The following is a 13,173-nucleotide window of genomic DNA, read 5'->3' on the forward strand; positions in this document are numbered from 1 at the left end:
AACCTGGCAACAGGACTAATGCCCTCAATGGCAGAGCAAATTAGGCCATTGCTGCATGGTGGAATATTATATGGCAGTGAACATGCATAAACTGTAGCCTCATGCCTCAACACGAGTAAATCTTTAAAATCCAATGCTGGTTGTAAAATGCCAGTCACACAGGGGTACATAAAGATGATTTTATTTATATAACATTCAAAAACAGACCAAAGCGAACAACATATTGTTTAGGTATACTGGTGATTCATGCTTCCACTCCCTACCGTCTGGGGGGTATGGGAATGGCATGGAGAGATAAGCCTCCATTACTCTCTCTTTGCCTGCTTCTGAATTCTTACCATCAGAAGAATGAGCTTCCTTGGCTCTCCTGCCCCTCCTGCTAACCCCTGCATTACAGCACAGTCCCAGCCAAAGCTGGGAGAGAGGGAGGAAGGATGGGAAAATAAAGAGTTAGATAGATGGATAGATAGATAGATAGATAGATAGATAGATATAAATAATAGATAGGAAGAGTGCGAGTGTGTGTGTGTGTGTGTGTGTGTGCATGTGTGTAAGATGATAGGATTTGAGAATGGAAGAGAGATCCAGGTTTTTATATGTTAAAAAATGCATATGTGGACGGGTTTTTTATTGAGCAATTACTGGGTCCCTCTCACTGTGCAAAGCAATTCCTTGTATTTCCTCTCATTTCATCCTCACAACGCCCATACAAGTGCATGTGGTTGTTCCCATTTTACAAATTAATAATGTGAAGCTCAGGATGGTTAAGGGACTTACCCAAGGTCATTGTTGTAGGGATGGGAACCTTGATGTTCAGGCTCAAAATGTATGGGTGCAGAAGTCCAGAGAGTGTGTTTGCAAAAATCTAGCAAAGTATAGCTTCATCTAAACCACGGACCCTTTGAGTATTGCCATCTTGCCCTGGCAAACCCCTGTCCCCATTTTGATTTAAATATATATATTTTTTGCTCCAGGGTGCATCAGTTCGAGGGCACCCTGGAGCAAAAAATATATATATTTTTTGGCATTAGCAGCATCGCCCATGCACTGGTTCTGGAGGCCCACGTCTCTGAGCAGGTGGCTTGGTGCTTGCAGATGTGGCCGAACTTGCACATCTGGCAAACATTAGTTGGTGGGCAGAACATGCTATTACACAGCCCTAATGAAATTTGGGTCTGCTGCATTTTCATAAACCACCCAAAGAAGCAAGATCCCTGGCATTTTGTTGGCAGCGAGGGCCTGGAAGAAATAGAAAAATTTCTACCATCATAATAGATTAGGTTATTTTCATCTTGTACAAAGTTACTCAGAGTTGAAAGGTTGGACAAGATAGCTCTTGATTTAATGAAACTGGTGCCTGGCTAGTACATAAATTATGTAGTAAAGCAGCAGAGAAATCGGAGTGTGCTTTTATGAGCTCAGTCCTCGTGATGGTTTAACTCTGATTGGGAAGCTTTCTTATCTAGCAAACATGTCAATGGCTATACAGTTGAAACATTTCCTTGAGGGAATATTCTCGTAGGAGACTGAGTCTTGATAATGGGTATTATCTGCTTTGGTTTTTGTTGCTTTCATCCTGGCAGTCGTACTGTTTTGTTTTGTGCTTGTTAATCCATGTGCTTGTTAACCCATGAGTCCTTTTTCTGTATCTTATGGTTTATTTGTTTGGCTTGGAAGCCTGTGACTTGCCTTCATCATCCTTACTTGTCCATCCCAAGTTCCTAGCCATATAGGAAGTGTAGAGACACTTCTCCCCCCACCAACCAATGAGCTGGCTAATTCAAGTAGGGAAGGACAACTCAGTCAGTTGGAGCCAATTGCATTCTTTCTCCTGGGAATATTTTTTTTTAAGATTTTATTTATTTGTCAGAGAGAGAGAGAGTGTGTGAGCAAGCAGGGGGAGCAGCAGGTGGAGGGAGAAGCAGGCTCCCCACTGAGCAAGGAGCCTAATGCAGGAATTGATGCCAGGACTCTGGGATTATGACCTGAGCCGTAGGCAGACACTTAACTGACTGAGCCACCCAGGGGTCCCTTTCCTGGGAATTTGAATTTAGAAGTTAATAGTAGTAAATAACATAGTTCAACAAATACTGCTGGTTCTCCTTCTGAACAGGTGGTAGGACTGCATTTCTTAGTTCCATTGTGGTTGGATAGAGCCTTGGAATAGTTCTAACCAAAGAGTTGTGAGCAGAAGCCAGGTGGGTTATTTCAGGGCATACAAGACTCTCAGAAATCTTTTTTCCCTTTAGCATGGTAATGTGCTAGGGCGCCATGGCAGGTATGAGGAGTAGAGCCCTTGCCAATGCACCACGGACTATAAAAAAAGTGAGAAATGAAACTTTGTTGTTTTAAAGCCATTCAGATGGGACTATTTGTTACTGCAGCACAATCTAGTTTATACTAACTGATACACAGGCAGAAAAAAATATGAGTGAGCAAGAAAAAGAAGAGCGATCACGGAGTTCCTTTGATGCCTCTATGCTGGGATTGTAATATATGAACTGGGAGTTGTGGTTTTCTATTCCTACACTACACAACTTTTAAGTCTGATTTCTTTCACTGAACATAATGAATTTGTGATTTATATATGTTGTTGCATTTTTCAGTAGTTTGTTTCTTTTTGTTGCTAGTTTGGAATAAGTAGCAGAGGAAGCTAACCCATAGGGAGTGCACAATCTTTGCTTTGTGAAATTTTCTTCCTTAACCACTTGCAACCCTAGGATAGCACTGACACTTTATCTCACTGTTGGTAAAATTGATCATTAAAAAACAAACAAATAAACAAACAGGAATCTAGAGGCTTCTGGGTAACCCATGGAGCATTGGACAGGATCTATCATTTTTAGGAGGATCGTGAGGACCAGTTAACATTATGACTGTGTGTCCCAAACTGCAGTACATCTCACGTGAGGAGTCATCCGAAGCTCCCAGTGTATTTTCCTGGAGGCACTTGACTTAAATATTTAGAATAAATGCTTAATAACTTTTTTGTTAAAATTTTTAAATTTGCCATATAACACATATATAGAGAAGCACACAAGTCACCAGTGTACATATCACTGCATTTTCAAAAACTGCACACATCCTTGTAACGTAGAACTCAGATCAAGGAACAGTTACTACTCTCATAAGAGTCACTACTGCCCTGATTTCTGACACAGAAGCTTAATTTTGCCTGTGTTTGTACTTTATATGAATGAAATCAGATGTTATGTACTCTCTTGAGTCCAGTTCTTTCACTCAACATTGACCGTGGGATTTGTCCGTGTTTTGAGTGTAGCTGTAGTTGTCTGTTCTCATTATTTTACAGTATTCCGTTGTATGATTTGTCCCACACTTTATTGGTCCACTGCATTGTTGATGCGCCTGTGGGTAGTATCTGGGGTTTGGCTATGACACAGTGCTCCTCTGTACGTTACAAAGCATATCTTTTGGTGAATTGTGGAAGCATTTCTCTGGGAGTCTATATCTAAGAGTGAAAATGCTGAATGATAGGGTATATATATGTTCACCTTTACTAACAATGACCAGACAGTTTTCCAAAGGGGTATGTTTTTATTATTTAAAAAATGTACATTAAAAAAATGTACATACATTTATATGTGATTTTTACATTTACATTGGTGTGTGTGTATATATATACACAGGTATATATATACACACATACACACATACACACACACATATACACATTTGCATATACATAAATTTACATTTATATGTATGTACAACAGTTTGCTTATTCATTTATATAATGAGGGACACTTTGGTTGATAACTTCTGGGGATTATGAATAATGCTGTTACAACATCTGTATTTTTGTGTGAATGTGATTTTCATTTCTTTAGGATAAATGTCTGGGGAGTGGGATTGCTGGCAATATAGTAAACATGTATTTAACTTTATTAGCCATTGTTTTCCAGAGTGGCCACACACATCTCGTTTCTGCCAGCAATAGATGATTTCAGCTGCACCAAAGCCTCATGAGCAATTGGTATGTTAGTTTTTCACTTTAAAAAAATTTCAGCCATTATTTTAGTGTGAAGTGGCATCTTGGGGTACTGCTTTGAATTTCCCTAATGACTAATGATTTGGAGCATCTTTTCATGTACTTATTTTTTATTTGTGTATCTTCTCTGGTGAAGAATATTCAAATTTTTGCCCCTTTTTATATTTGTTTCCTTATTTTTGAATTTTGAGTTTTTAAGTATATTTGGAACACAAGCCCTTTATCAGATATATGTAACATGTTTTCTTCTAGTGTATAACTTGTATTTTCATTCTCTTAAGACTGTCTTGGATGAAGTCCAGTTTATTGATTTTTTTCTTTTATTCATCATGCTGTTGGTGTCAAACTTAAAAACTTTTTTATGCAATGTCGCAAAAATGTTCTTCTACATTTTCCTCCAGAGTTTTGTAATTTTACATCTCACATTAAGTCTGTTATCCATTTGGAGTGTATATTTGCATATAGAAGTCATAGGTCAAGGTTTTTGTCCTTTCTTTTTTTCTTTGCATATGGATGTCCATTCATTTCAGGACCCTTTGGTGAAAAGAATATCCTTTCTCCCCTTTTCACCTTTGTATAAAATTCCACTGACTGTATTTGTATAGTTTTGTATCTGTACTTTTTAGTCTGTTCCATTCATTTATATTTCATTAATTTTGCTAATACACATTTTTTTTGGTAATACACATCTTGATTACTGTAGAAGCACAGTAAATTTTTAATTTAATTTTTATTTTTTTCTCATAGTAAATTTTTAAATTGAGTAATATGAATCCTCCAGGTTTTTTTTTTTCAAAATTGGTTTGACTAGTCTAGCTCCTTTTCCTTTCCATATAAATTTTAGAATCGGCTTGTCTAAATGTATAAGAAAGTTCTTCTGGGATTTTGATTGTGGTTATATTAAGTCTATAAAGGTGAATTTGGAGAATATTGATAACTTCACTACTGAGTCTTCCCATCCATGATATGACATGACTTCCCATTTATTTAGCTATCTTGGATTTCTTTCATCAACATTTTTAAGTCTTCAGCATCCAGATTCTGTGTATTTTGTATTTTTTTTTGAGGTACTGTACATGATTTTTAAAATTTTGTTTTTCAATAATTCTTTGCTACTATATAGAAACACCATTGATTTTTGTGTGTTGACTTTGCATCTTGCAAACTTGATATACTCAGTGGTTATGGGAGGTCTTTTGTAGATTCCCTGAAATTTTCTTTGTCAGTCTGCTTGGGAGTGTATCAATTTTACTGAGATTTTCAAAAAAACACTGGTTTCATTGAATTTCTGTATTGATTTTCTGTTTTCAATATTGTTGGTTTTTGTTCTTCGGCTTATTATTTCCTTCCTTTTCTTACGTTGGGTTTATTTTGCTCTTCTTTGTCTAAGTTTATAAGATGAAAGTTTAAGAAGGTGAGACCTTTCTTCTTCATATGCATATATATATACTTAAAATTAATGTTATAATTTTTCCTGTATGCATTGCTTTAACAGCAACCCCAAATTTTGATATGTTGTAATTTCACTTTTAATTCAGTTCAAACTATTTTCTAGTTCTCCTTGAGATTTCCTCCTTTGACTCAGGGATTACTTAGAATTATTTATTGAATTTCCACATATCTGGGAGGTTGGTTTCCACATATCTTTATGATATTGTTTCACTTTATTTCCGTGATGATCAAAGAACATACTTTATATGATCTGAATTAGTGACAGTTACAGAAAGTTCTTAAACACTCCTTGCCCTCATGCACAACCTTCCCCTCACCAATGTCCGGCACCAGAGAGATATATCTGTTACGATCTGTGAACCTACACTGACTCATCATTGTCATTAAAACTCCATGGTTTATGTTAGGCTGCCCTCTTGGTTCATTCTATGGGTTTTGACAAGGGTGTGGTGAAATGTACCCACCATTATTGTATTGCAGTACTTGCTACGTGTGTTAGTTTAGCTGCCAAAGTTAATTGCACTACTTCGACCCTCTGCATTTACGTTCCTTCCAGGGACGAGCTCAGGACCTGAGGGATGACCTGCTCCTTCGTTCATTTCTCAAGGCCTTTGGCGTGCTGTTGGAGGTCTGTCCCACGTGGGCACAGCTAGAGATGGGTGTAGAACTGCATACCCGTCTTTGTGTGATGCATGTTTGAGAACGCCCTCCTCTTCGTGACTCTCCCCAAACTCCCCTGGTCTCTGGATTCCCTTTCCTGCTCCTTGAGCCAGAATGAGCTTCTAACTTCCTGGCCCTGTAGTGCATTTCCCGTGACTGGGTCTGGCCCGTGGGAAGGAGCAAGAGGGAGGAGAGAAAACAGGGTAATCAGGATTCCCGCTTGCTTTTCCATTCTTTGGGTCAGAAGGGATGATTTTCCATCCAAGTTGTCTATGGCATTACGGCTGCTGCTGCCGCCATCATGGGAGGACAGCTTTGGGACATTTGCCTTGGGCAGGACCCAGAGAGAAAGAAAAAAAATGGTGGGTTTTCCTCTCTCTGCTCTCTGACCATAAAGAGGTGGCTTCTCTTGGGCCTTTCCCCCTCTGTGATTGCTGAGCTATTTTGGGATTTGACCTTTTCCCCAAGTAGAAGCTGGGGGATATGGGAGCAAAGAAACAGCCAGAGAACTCATTGCCATATCCATCTCTCTGAGGGTTTACCCTCCCTCCATCTGCCTGCTCTCTGATTTCCTTTTTAGACTTCTCTGATGATTGCGTTATGAATCCTGTCCAGGGTTCTTGGCTGTAATCATTGGGAGACATAGTGGAGTGTCCTTGCTCCATTGAACCCGCTCTAGAAGTCTTTTTGATAGTTGAACTGGAAAGGAAATTTAGACTTTACTTTCATATGAAAACATGCAGAGTAAGACTGCAAGATTGGCACGAACGTTCCAGATACAGCTTGAGTCTTTGAGTACACTTAGGCTTATAGAGGGCTCGGTCTCTTCCACTTGGAGAGAAGATAGGATGGAGAAAGGGTGCTCTCATGGGTTTCCTGTGTGATTCACCAGCCTTTCAGGAGGCTACATGCCCTCTTTTCCAATAAGGAATTTTCTTCGGAGAGTCTCTGCTTCTCTCCCTTTCCCTGATGACTGGTCCCGTCTTAAATTTTACCCAGACTTACCAGTCCTGGAAAACAACAGACAATCCCCCTGTCGGCATGGAACGTGACGTTTGTAGGGACCATTCCCCTCTCCGGGTGTAACTCTCCGAGAGACAGGTGTCGGTGTGAGCTCTGTCTCCCTGACTTCGCCCCAGGCACTCAGAGGATCTCTTGCCATAACAATGCATTCAGATGATGTTCTCAGATGCAATTTCATAGGGAAAAATGTCATTTTGTCGTACCGATGCTTCTCATTGAAGAGCAGGAAAGAGGTGGATGATGCTAAGGGCTGACAGATGTGCCTTCAGGGCAGAGGCAGGAGTGATGGCCCCTTGGTGACCGGTGACTTGGCACTGAGACCCGGTAAAGGAGAGAGCAGAGGAAACAGGGAAGACGAGGCAGCAGATGCCTCAGGGAGGCTGACTCTTAGGGACGCTAAGAAATACACAACAACACAGGGAATATTTTGCCTTATCCACCGGCTTCTACGTGTCCCGGTGACTGGCTGCCGGGGAACCTGTACCACCCGACGACCTTCACACCAAGCCAGGATGTCTCGAAGCAGAGTCGCTTTTTCAGGAGGAAAGACTTTCCTAGTTTTTGTTCTCCTCTTATTGAATGTTTTTGAGGGGCTGGGGTGAGGTGAAGAGACCCCTGGATCTATTCTCAGGCTTCTCTCCGCTTCTGAATATTACGGGAAAAATCTTTGTGTCTCTTTCCCCTTTTTCATGCCTGGGAGTCTGGGCTTAAAAAGACTCCGCCCCCCTCCACAGTCTGCTGCTGCTCCCAGACTGGACCCTCGTCCTCGGAGGTGATGACAGCCATGGGCACCTTGATGGCTCCGGTCACTTTTGCGAGATGGCTGATTCCTAGCCCTGGGGCTGCGACTTGAAATCGGAGAAACTTAGGTGTTGGGTCTTTGGCTGCCTTTAATATTTTATGTCATTGGGGCGCCTGGGTGGCTCAGTGGCTTAAGCCGCTGCCTTTGGCTCAGGTCATGATCTCAGGGTGCTGGGATCGAGTCCTGCATCGGGCTCTCTGCTCAGCGGGGAGCCTGCTTCCCTCTCTCTCTCTCTCTCTGCCTGCCTCTCTGCCTACTTGTGATCTCTGTCAAATAAGTAAAATCTTAAAAAAATATACATTTTGTGTCGTTTTGTGGGACCTCCTGATGTTTGAAGGCAAGGTTTGTCCCCGGTTTCCGTCTGCGGCTTGCTCTGCATTGTCTTACTGGGATAGTTCAAAAGCTGCCGCTTCTGCTCTTCTCTGTGGATGTCAAATGATGGCTGTCCCACAGCTCTCCATTTGCCGTGTCCTCCTCCTTTTCTCTGCCTTCCTGCCCTTAGCGTCCCTCTACTCATGTCATGTGGAAAAGCTGCGGGCAGAGGAGGAGAGGGTGTTGGGAAGACAAGAGAAAGGAAAGCCCACCCTTCTTTCATTCAGTGCTTCTTGTTGTAGAAACACCGGTACTGAGAGCTGCCAAGAGCGAAACATGGTGGAGGAGAGGCTGGGCGATGGGGAGGAGCTGGAGCGCCTGAGCAGGGTAGGAAGACGGTCAGCTACAGGGTGAGGGAAGGAGGTGGGGCGTGGGGCTTGGGGGGAGACCAACCTAGATGTGGTTGCCTGGGATAAGCCTCAGGGAAGCTGGACGGGGACGGAGGGAATTTTCCATAGGCAACAGTAGCCCTTCTTGTGAGGGATGAAGTCGGGGTTAGCTGGTCTGTGGCCTAGGACTCTGGGCTTAGCAGTGGTCACCAAGAAGAAGGAAAGATCAGTCAGTGAGCTTAAGGGAGGGTTTCTTAGTCTTGCCCAAACACTGGTCTCATTTGGGGAATTAAAAACAATTCTTGGGCTCTACCTTGGTGCTTCTTGAACTCTACTGTGCATCAGAATTCTCTGGAAGTCTTGTTGAAATACAGATTCTGATGAATTCGGTCTCAGGTAGGGTCTGAAATGCTGTACATCTAACAAGCCCCTGAGATGCTCTTGCTGCTGGCTCTAGGACCAGACTTTGAGTTGCAAGGATCTAGAATATATATATGTATATATATATATATATATATATTTTTTTTAATTTATTTGACAGAGATCACAAGTAGGCAGAGAGGCAGGTGGAGAGAGAGAGAGGAGGAAGCAGACTCCCTGCTGAGCAGAGAGCCCGATGCGGGGCTCAAGCCCAGGACCCTGGGATCATGACCCGAGCCGAAGGCAGAGGCTTTAACCCACTGAGCCACCCAGGCGCCTCAGATCTAGAACATTTAAATCATAATCTCTTGGGGGTGGAGCCCAGCCATGGATGTTTTTAAAATTCCCGAGATTTTCAGGGTTGAGACCCATTACCTTAGAGCCTAATAAAAGACAGGAATGCAGAAAATTGAAGGGGCTGCCATGCTGAATGTTTGTCCTTCTGTGAGGACGTGGCAGATGGTCTAAGAGTGAGCTAGAAGGATCTGCAACTTTGCTTGGGGGAGTCACAGATAATCCATCATGGCAGGTGACATTGGCCTCTTTGGCAGAAGAAGTTCACTGTATGGGTTCAGGGTACTCTCAGCTAAATTCCTAGTTTCTGGATCCTCCTATGGCTCTGGTTGTCTTTGAGAGAGGCCCCTAGGGGACTTTTTTTTTGGAACTTTAAAGACTTCACTTAAATCCTCAAAGTGGCCCAGTCAGTTCTCAGTCATACATATGGAACGGTTTTTACCTGATGGGAGAAGAAACCATAGCTCTACCTACCAACCTGGAGCTTAGACTCAAAGCAAAGTTGAAATAAAAGCACTTTGGAAGGGAAAGGGAAGGTAGTGAAGAGGTAAACCGGATGTGGCCACTTGGGGGTCAGTTTTTAGCCCATCGAATGCCTACCTGACTCTTTGGTTTGTCAGCCGTTTCTGGGCTAGTATTGACCTTGTAATCCTATTGTGATTCTTCGAGCAATTTAAACCACTGGCTCGCATATTATTTGATTTGTAGCATGGGCCTAATGTTGCTCCTCTAGAAGCCAGAATTTACCCACCCTTCCACCATATCCTCGGGCCCTATAATTCACTCTAATTTTGATTGCTCTGTCATTCGGTGACTTTGGATAATAGGCCATTATTCTAGGAATTACTGTTATATTTTATTAATAAGAGCCAGGAGAATTTATAGCAGTGAAATGTTGAAAGATTTGCAAGTGGAGTCCTCGTATCTCTTGTAAAATATGACTCCGTTGGCCAGCCCCCATGATGGATGAAGACACTGCACGCTTCCTTCCTGCCTCCCTCCCTTGATGGCCAGACCCTGGCTCTGGGGACCTTTGAGCCCGGCTCAGGGCCTGCCAAAGTGGGGCACGTGTGGGACGGGAGTGTGACACGGAGGAATTAATATGAGGGGTGTGGCCACTCACACCTGCAGGTGAGGTCATGGTCAAAACTTCAAGCATGGGGGCACCTGGGTGGCTCAGTTGGTGAAGCCTCTGCCTTTGGCTCACGTCATGATCTCAGGTCCTGGGATCGAGTCCCATATTGGGCTCCCTGCTCAGCGGGGAGTCTGTTTCTCCCTCTCCTTCTGTCCCTCCCTCCGCTTGTCCTCTTTCTCTTTCTCTCTCTCTCAAATAAATAGAAATCTTGAAACTCCAAGCATGGTCCCATGAAGGAGAAGGCTATGCACGTCTTCACAGTATTTTTTCATGGTTTTCCTCCTCGAGGATCAAGAAAAATCTACTTATCAAAGCAGATATATTTAGAAAATAGTGACAAGTGAAGAGTTAAAGACATGTACTATTGGGAGACAGCCACCGAGCTCACATTTTTGGCACATTTCCCTCTCATTTTATATTCCTGTGTGGTATTTTCTTTATATAGTTAAGCTCACTCTTCTGCTTCCTTTGGCATTGCACGTTCCCAAATCATTAAAGAAAACTTTTCCTAAATATCATTTTAGAGATTTATTTACTAATTTTTAGAGAGAGAGAGAAAGAGAGAGAGAGAGAGAGTTTGTGCACAGCAGGAAGGGACAAAGAGAGAGAGAGACACTCTCCAGCAGACCCCACTCTGAGTCTTGTGCGGAGCCCCACACAGGGCTCGATCTCAGGACCCCGAGAGCATGACCTGAGCTGAAATCAAGAGTCAGACGGTAAACAGACTGAACCACCTGGGAGCCCCTTAAATATCATTTTAGATCGCTGCATTAGTGTGCTATCATGCAGTTAAGTGTTTTTTTTTTTTTTTTACCCCTGTGCATAGTCGCTGCCTGTCAGGAGGGACCTGTTCCCCGGGGGGAAGGGGGTGAAATTCCTCTAAAGCTCTGTGCTCCGGGGAATTCCATCTGTCACACCTTCCTCAGCCTTCACCTTTGTCCTCTGTGACATTTGCAGCCACCTCCCCCCTGTAATTGTGGGTAAAATGGGAGTCAAAATAATCAGTGATGCAGAGTTGTTCTATCTTTGAAAGATCATTGCCACAAAGCATCTGCACACGGCAAGCGCTCTTTGAATCAGAGTAAGTCCGTTGCCCCAGAATTTTTACTGTCTTTGTACTGGGTGTTCCCTCTCTCTGGAATGCTTTTCCTCTGGAAAAATCCATATTGAAATCTAGTTTGTTTGTTTCTTTTTTTTTTTTAAGATTTAATTTTTTTATTTGATAGATGGAGATCACAAGTAGGCAGAGAAGCAGGCAGAGAGAGAGAGAGGAGGAAGCAGGCTCCCTGCTGAGCAGAGAGCCTGATGTGGAACTCGATACCAGGACCCTGAGATCATGACCCAGGCCAAAGGCAGAGGCTTTTTTTTTTTTTTTTAAAGATTTTATTTATTTATTTGACAGACAGAGATCACAAGTGGGCAGAGAGGCAGGCAGAGAGAGAGAGGAGGAAGCAGGCTCCCCTCCTGAGCAGGGAGCCTGATTCGGGGCTCGATCCCATGACCCTGGGATCATGACCTAAGCTGAAGGCAGAGGCTTTAACCCACTGAGCCACCCAGGTGCTCCCGAAGGCAGAGGCTTTAACCCCCTGAGCTACCCAGGCGCCCCCGAGTTTGTTTCTTTATTAGAAAAGCTTCTCAGAACACTCCAGAAATAGAGGTAATGTCCCCTCACTCCTAATTCGGCTTTGTCCTGAGCCTTTCTACCACCTGGCACCTTCTCTGCAGTCGTGGCCCGTCTCCCACTCAAGAGAGGAGGTGCCATGACGGTGGGGGTCTGGAGGTCTTCGCTGACCGCTGTGTCCCCAGCAACCAGCATGCTGCCGGCACGTAGTTAAGTGCTCAATAAACAGACGTTTAATGAATGAGTAAGTTGCTTGGGCTCTGGGAGTGAAAATGCCAAGTCTGGGCTGCCCACTAGCCTCATCTCCGGGAATGTGACTCCCAGATCTGTTTTTTAGGAACCTCACCCTGGAGACGGTTATGCCCTCCGGAATCCGACACCCCCTTCCTCGAACTGTGTAGTTCTGTCCCCAGCTTCTCTCATTGAAGGAACCTTCACACAATCCGACTTCGTTTTCCTGTTCTCCTTCCAAAACCTACTTGACTCTAGGTAGGTGACAGTCATTTAAATGACAACAACAATACTCCTCACTACATGTTGAATACCTTGTCGTGTTTCCTACTCAGCTAATTGGCTTCAAAGGTCACAGGGACAAGATAGCCACTGTTGAGTGGTGAGAGGGACTCGTGGGTTTCTTTGGGGGTAGTTACTCTGTTCAGTCACATTGCGTGGACGCTACAAAGGACAGAAACGTGAGGCAATCTTTTGTGCGATGTAGGCAAACCTCTTCTCTTTCCTCTCCTCAACTCTTGTTCCCTGACCAACCCCTTCCTTCTTCGCCACACTTGGTACCTGTGCAGCTTCTAGTATGTTTCACTTCCTTGAATTGTCAGCAGAGCTAAGACACCAGGCCCCACGCTGTGTGGACTCAGGCTCAGGGTTTAGGGCTGGATTCACATGGGAAGCATGGTGCCCTGTGGTTGAGGGGACTGGAGGGGAGCTGAGCGGTCCTGGGTTCTCTTTCCCTCCCACACCTCACAGCCTACTGGCCCTTGTCTGCGTTCGTGAAATGGGTACCCTGCGAAGAATGTTCCTCCTAGGTTGTCCTGACTCGCT

This window comes from Martes martes (genome assembly GCF_963455335.1).
Source record: "Martes martes genome assembly, chromosome: 7".
NCBI classification, from domain to species: Eukaryota; Metazoa; Chordata; class Mammalia; order Carnivora; family Mustelidae; genus Martes; species Martes martes.